General features: G+C 50.5%; 1 long non-coding RNA gene across 1 annotated transcript; it reads right to left on the reverse strand.

Annotated features, from left to right (window-relative positions):
- Window positions 1–2,973: 2,973 nt before the first annotated feature.
- On the reverse strand, window positions 2,974–5,983 carry LOC104877068. The gene is made up of 3 exons (XR_784504.2): window positions 5,791–5,983; window positions 5,352–5,463; window positions 2,974–3,288 (listed from the first exon to the last, which is right to left on the reverse strand). It is a non-coding gene; the product is annotated as an uncharacterized LOC104877068 (long non-coding RNA).
- Between the last annotated feature and the right edge of the window lie 17 nt (window positions 5,984–6,000).

The following is a 6,000-nucleotide window of genomic DNA, read 5'->3' on the forward strand; positions in this document are numbered from 1 at the left end:
TAGGTTGCAAGTATAATTTATGAAGGTAGCCCTGTACCTCCAAAAAGGAGAGACAGGCAGCAGGGGCCAATCCCCATGGATTTGTTTCAAAAGGCAGAGTTGTTTTATGATCGTGCAGACACTGAGCAACTGGCCCTGGAAATAAAGATTAAAGTAGACGTGCAACGTGAGAAATTGGTAATGGTTTTCTCCCTCTGCAGACTTTAGTGTTGTGGCTTATTTTTAACTTAAGTACAAATATCTGCTATACAAAGCAGCATGTCATTGACATGTACTATTTGAAGGTGGCTGTGGTGGCATGCACCTGTGTTCCTAGCTGCTGGAGAGACTGAGGCAGGAAGACCACAGGTTAGAAGCCAGACTGGACAACCTAGCAAGACCCTATCTCAAAAGAAGAAATCACTTCTAGTCCCATACAGAGACGATAACCGGTAACATTGGGCATAATTTCTTCTAATACTCTTCTAGGCTTAAAAATATAGTAGAATGGTCTTTTGCATGCATGCATGCAGCATGTCTACAGAAGCAGCAGAGGAGGCTGGTAAGGGGAGAGGGCTGAGTGCGGCTCAGTGGTAGTGCGCTTGCCTAGCGTGTGCAGTCCTGTGTTGAGTCCCCAAGACCACCAAAAATAAAAATGTGGACATTATTAGCTTTCATTAGTTGTGCTGGTTTTTCATATGCATTATGTGCTAGAGTGATTGTACCCCAAGTGTGCTGTTTTTAACATCTCATGAAGAAAAGCAGCCTCAAGGACATGATATTTATGTCCCTGCCATCTCTACAGGAGTCTCTGGGTGCGGCACCACCCCCTCCTCTGTCTTGAGCTGCAGGCCTTGAAATCTTAAGAAGTCAGCATTATGCCCTTTCCTGAGAGCGTGTGTGTGTGTGTGTGTGTGTTTGTAGACATAGCCAAAATAGCCAACAATCCTTAGTTTTATGTTCCTGTAAGCCAGAGCTGCATCCACAGTGTCATTTTTTAAAGAATTGGGAATAAGCATCCATGTGCCTGTGTTGTCCCTTGTCCAGAGTGCTCTGCCACAGCCTCCCCACCTCCTTGGGTGTCTCCTTCATTTAGGTGCACTGCGACCACCTTAGTAAAACTTATCTGCCCTCCCCTGCCATGCTTCTTACCTTGTATTTCTTTTATGTAGCATGGATCACCTTTTAATGTGCTTTATAAAATATCTTGCCTTTGTCCCTTTTGCCCACTAGAAGAGGTAGGTGCTCAATAAACAGTTGTTAAATGAACTGTTCTGCCTGGTTAGGGGACACTTCCCACCCATTCACCACCCCACACACACCGGCTTCAGGCCCAATCCTTGGCAGAAACAGCTGTGGCCTTAGGAGTAGCTCACTATGGGGAGTTAATGAAGATAGGAGTCAGAAAGGGTGTGGCTGGGTGTACAGGTTGGAAATTAACTGGGTTTGATTTACTAATCTAACCAACCCAAGTAAGATGCTGGGTGACTGATATAGGCACTAGGGAAGCTGGAGCCCACTTCTGGCTTAGCCACTGGTGTCTGTGTGTATAGCTTTGTGCCAATTTTATAGTTTATGGTTGAGAAAGTGAAGAGCATGTGCTTCACTGTGGCTGCCATGCTTAGTGGACTCCTGACAGGAGAGGGAGCCTCGGGGAATTTGAGGCCTAACTGGATATTTGTCTGTGTGGGGGATGCTTTGGGCACCAGAACTCAGTTTAAAGCTCCTTAAGGGCTTGCCAGGGCAGGGAAGCAGTGATCCTGGGTTCCCCAGAGGTGGAACCAGAAGTAGGCAGAACCCCACCCCTAATTCATGCATTTCTTCACCCTGTTCATAGAACCCTCCTAGGGACCAAGCAGTACAAAAGGAAGCAAGAGTTGGCTCCAATCTTGGAAGAGCCAGTGGTTCAGGGAGAGCTTCGGGCAGGAAAACACAATGACCAGTAGTAAGGTACAAGGAGGAGAGTTAGCATGACCCAGGCACCCAGGAAGGGTGTGCAGAAGGCATACAGAAGGCAACGAGACCTGTGTTGAATCTGAAGGCTGAGAGGGTGAGTAGGGAAACAGGAAGGGCTCTCTAGGCAGGACACGTAGGCAGGGGCCTGGTGGCAACAACATGGGCTCTGCATAGAAAGTGCTGTTCTGGCTGCAAGAGGGAGGCACACAGTGGCTGTGGAGACATGTTGCTTCCTTAGATGTCCTCTACACTTTCAGATATAAAACTTCTGTAGATAATCAGGCCCCACCTGGGGTCTTTATAATCCCTGCCTCAGCCCCAACTATCCCTTCCCAGGTGGTGCTGGCTGGCCTGAGTTCCTGTAGTAGTCAGCAGTCACCAGGTCCCTGTACTCCAGTGGCACCTCTGCCCCTTCAAAGTGGATAGACCCTTTTTTGCCCTCCCCATTCCTGCTTGTCTCCCCCACATCCTGGCTTGAGTCCAGTGTTTCTGAGCAGTGATGTCCTCAGATACCAGGAGCCCATGTAGCACTGTGAAGTGGCTAGCAGGCCTGCAGGACAGCAGGGTGCTCTGGCCACCACCCCGCCCCCCGAAAAACACTCTACATTGGCAACTTTGGGTGTGAGCAATTACTGGGCAATGTGAGGCCAAAGGCCTATAAAGGGCTGACTGCTGCTGAGAACAGAATCCATCCAGCCTAGTAAAAGGGAGTTCAAGTCAGAAACTGAACAGGGGCTGCTGGAGTGGCTTCCAGTGGGCTTCCCAGAGGAAGTGAGCTGTCCTGCAGGGGCCCAGAGATGGGGCATCTGATCTTCTCTGCCCACAAGCTCTCTTCTGGCTCCTCCACCTCCGTGGTTCTTTGACCTACTGGCTTCACACCTACATGTGGTACCCTGTGCCCTACCTCATATCCCTCTTGAGTTCCCCTGGCGCAGCCAAGCCATGCATGGGTAAGGGAGCCGAAGACCCATCTTGGCCTTAGGAAGTCAATCAAAGTAGGAATCGAATTCAACAAATGAGGCAAGTGTTTTGATCCTCACCAAGAGAGGAGGGAGAAACATGAGGAAAGGCATCACACGTGAAGAATCATTTGAGGTGAATCTTGAGGCGGGATCTGGGGAAGAAGAAAGGCATTCTAGACTGAGGGAGGAACAAGTGGAAAGAAGATACAAAAGAGCATGGCAGCTTCTCAGAATATCAGAAGCTGTGTGGCTGGAACAAGTGTCAGGGAGAACAGTGGGGTGAACCCAGACCATACAGGGACCAGGTTGCTGTGAAGGTTGCTGGATCAGGAGTTGTCCGCTGGCATCAAAGCAATGGAGATCCCGCAGAGGGTTTGAAACAGCTTTAGGCCTTGAAAAGATGATACAGGGACAGCGTCATTCCTGGATTCTCTGGGCGTTCCTGCTGTAGGCGGTGAGAGCCATTTGAAGAGGCTTTTACAGAGTCAAGTAAAAGAGTAGAGAGTAAATCAAGCTGGGATGGATGGGTGAGTGTGGCTGAGAGAACACCAAGGCCCAGAGCAGCTCAGTTATTGTTCTTCATTCCCAGAGCCTAGATTTACACCCATCTTAACTCAAAGCAGCAGGGGCTGGGGATTTAGCTCAGTGGTTCCAGTGCCTGCTTCACAAGTGCAAGGACCCGAGTTCAATCCCTGGTACCAAAATAAATAAATAGCAGGTGATAAGCCTGCCGTGGAAAGATTGCTTTCCCACTCATTCTCAAATACCAACAGATTGTTTTATCAGAGGGGAAGCCAATGGCCAGAGAAGTTAGTCTCCATTAGGTTGACAAGACAGGAAACAGCAGTTCCTGAGCAGAAGCCAAGTAAATCAGTTGAGTGTCTACTACATTTCCTGGCTCCTGTCCTCAAGGAGCGCACAGTCTAGGAGAGGAAAAATTGCACAGAACAAAACCCCAAACCAGGCAGGCAGACAGGTGCTAGAATGGAAGATGGGCAGAGGTCCACCAGAGCCCAAGGAGGGTGTTGTGTCAGCTCACAGTGGGGCCACACTCTTGTGGGATCCAGGGCAAGTGCCTGAGTGATGGAATCGGGGTTGGAGGAGGAAAAGAGCTGGAAGACACTCAGCCTACCCAACGTTCAGATCTTCCTGCCACATCTATATCGTTGCTCTGTAGGGATGCTTGGGCTGGGCCCAGCCATCACACTGACCCTGGTGCTCGAGAAGCCAGAGGAGCAGCACTCCCAGCTCCCTCCCTTGGCATCACCTTGGAAACAAGTGGAAAAGGCTCGGCCCAACTGTCTGAGGGTGGAGACCAGGACCAGGGGACAAGGAGGGGACAACGTGGCACTGTAAGAAGAGCTCCTGTTGTCCTGGTCGCTGAGAGCTTTTGTGGCCCATTCAGGATGTGTCCCCAGAGAGACCCTGTCACCATATCCAGGGAAGGAATGCTTTGCTGTCCATTCCCGGCTCCCGGGGGTTAAATGAGCCTTCTGTCTGACTCACAGCTGAAGCTCAAGAGCAGAAGCCAGGTGTGGTGGTGCTCACTTGTAATCCCAGCACTCTGGGAGACTGAGGCAGGAGGATTTCAAGTTCTAGCCCAGGCTGAGCAACTTAGTGGCTTAGTGAGACCCTGTCTCAAAATAAAAAATTAAAAAGGAATGGGGATGTAGCTCCGTGAAAAGACCCTGGGTTCAATCTCCAATCCTAAGGGGAAAAAAGGTAGCATTCACCCTTTTACTTCCCATGGGCTGGTCACGTGAAGTGGCCATGTTCACAACTGTCTCCTGAGCCAGCAGACCATGGGTAGGAGCCACGCCGTGAAGGTCCATTCTCTATGAGGAGTCCTTCCTGAGTCCGGCTGGGAGTGGAAATTTTATAGCACTAGTGAAACTCTGGAATTCTGCAGGATCGCTGAGCCTTAGGTGAGTTGGCAACTGAAAAATTACCGAAAAGGAAGAAAGCCCACACTTCACACAGCCACGTGCACTGCTCTGGGAAGGGTCTGGGTTTGGAATTCAGACCAAACTGAAGCACTTGATCCTACCACTTCCCCTCATGCACAGGTGAGGGCCTGTCGTGTTCCAGGAAATGATTAGCTGCGTGACTTTAGGTAAACAACTTTTTTAATCTTGATTTTTCTCATCCGGGAAACTAAAAAAGGCCTACTTCCTAGCCCATTATCAAATTAGATTGAAAGGGCTAAGTATAAAGAGCACATTGAGAACTTCAGCTCTGCAACTAAGCAGTAGGGGGCAGAATAGGGACCCTGAGTTTCCCCCTGGCTGGTCTGACGTGGTTCCTGATAGCTTGGGCAGCCTTGACCCCTGGGTCTGGGCTCTGGTTTGGCCTCCAGCTTGTTTTGTCTCCCAGAGAACTTGCAGCCAGGCTCTCAGATTCCCACCGACAGGACAGAGAACACAGTGGAAGAGACAGACTTTTCCCACAGCTGACCTGGCACAATCTGGGCTGTTCATTGGCTACTCAAGTAGCCAGCAGTTGATCAGACTGGTGCTGTTTGTCTTGGTGGTCTATTGTTGTTAGCTAAATCCTGTCCAGATGTCCGCTGTGCAAAGGAAATGGACAAAGATTGCTCTGTAAAACAAAAACAAAAACAAAAACAAAAACAAACAAACAAAAAAAAACCCAAAACAGCCCTAGGGATCACGGGCCAGGCGCGCAGATAAATCACGACCTCAAACTGCATCGACAGCTCCAGACTGGCGCTGAGTGCCAAATGCCGACACAGTCAGCCAAGTTCCAGGGAAAGAAATCCGACCTGCGGGAGGCGGCCGCTGTGCAAAGTGAAACTCACGTGAGGGGCCAGGAGTCCTGCCACACACACTGACGGAACCTGTCGCGGCAGGCTCTTAGACACTGATCCAAGTCTCACCTGGCCACTGGCCTGCCCCAGGGTGCAGTTGAGAAACCCACGTCTCCCTCAGGTTGCAGAACGCAGCAAAGGCTGAGCGGGAGCGCCGGCTCAGTCTTCTCACACACACCACACCCTTGCTCCTCTTCTCCCAGCCCAGAGGCCAGCAGGTGTCTGCGGAGCTACGCCCGCTGCGGACCACGCACGTCCCAGGTCTCCACGCGGGGTCTC

This window comes from Fukomys damarensis, unplaced genomic scaffold, assembly GCF_012274545.1.
Source record: "Fukomys damarensis isolate Sample0158 unplaced genomic scaffold, DMR_v1.0_HiC HiC_scaffold_21, whole genome shotgun sequence".
Lineage (NCBI taxonomy): Eukaryota > Metazoa > Chordata > Mammalia > Rodentia > Bathyergidae > Fukomys > Fukomys damarensis.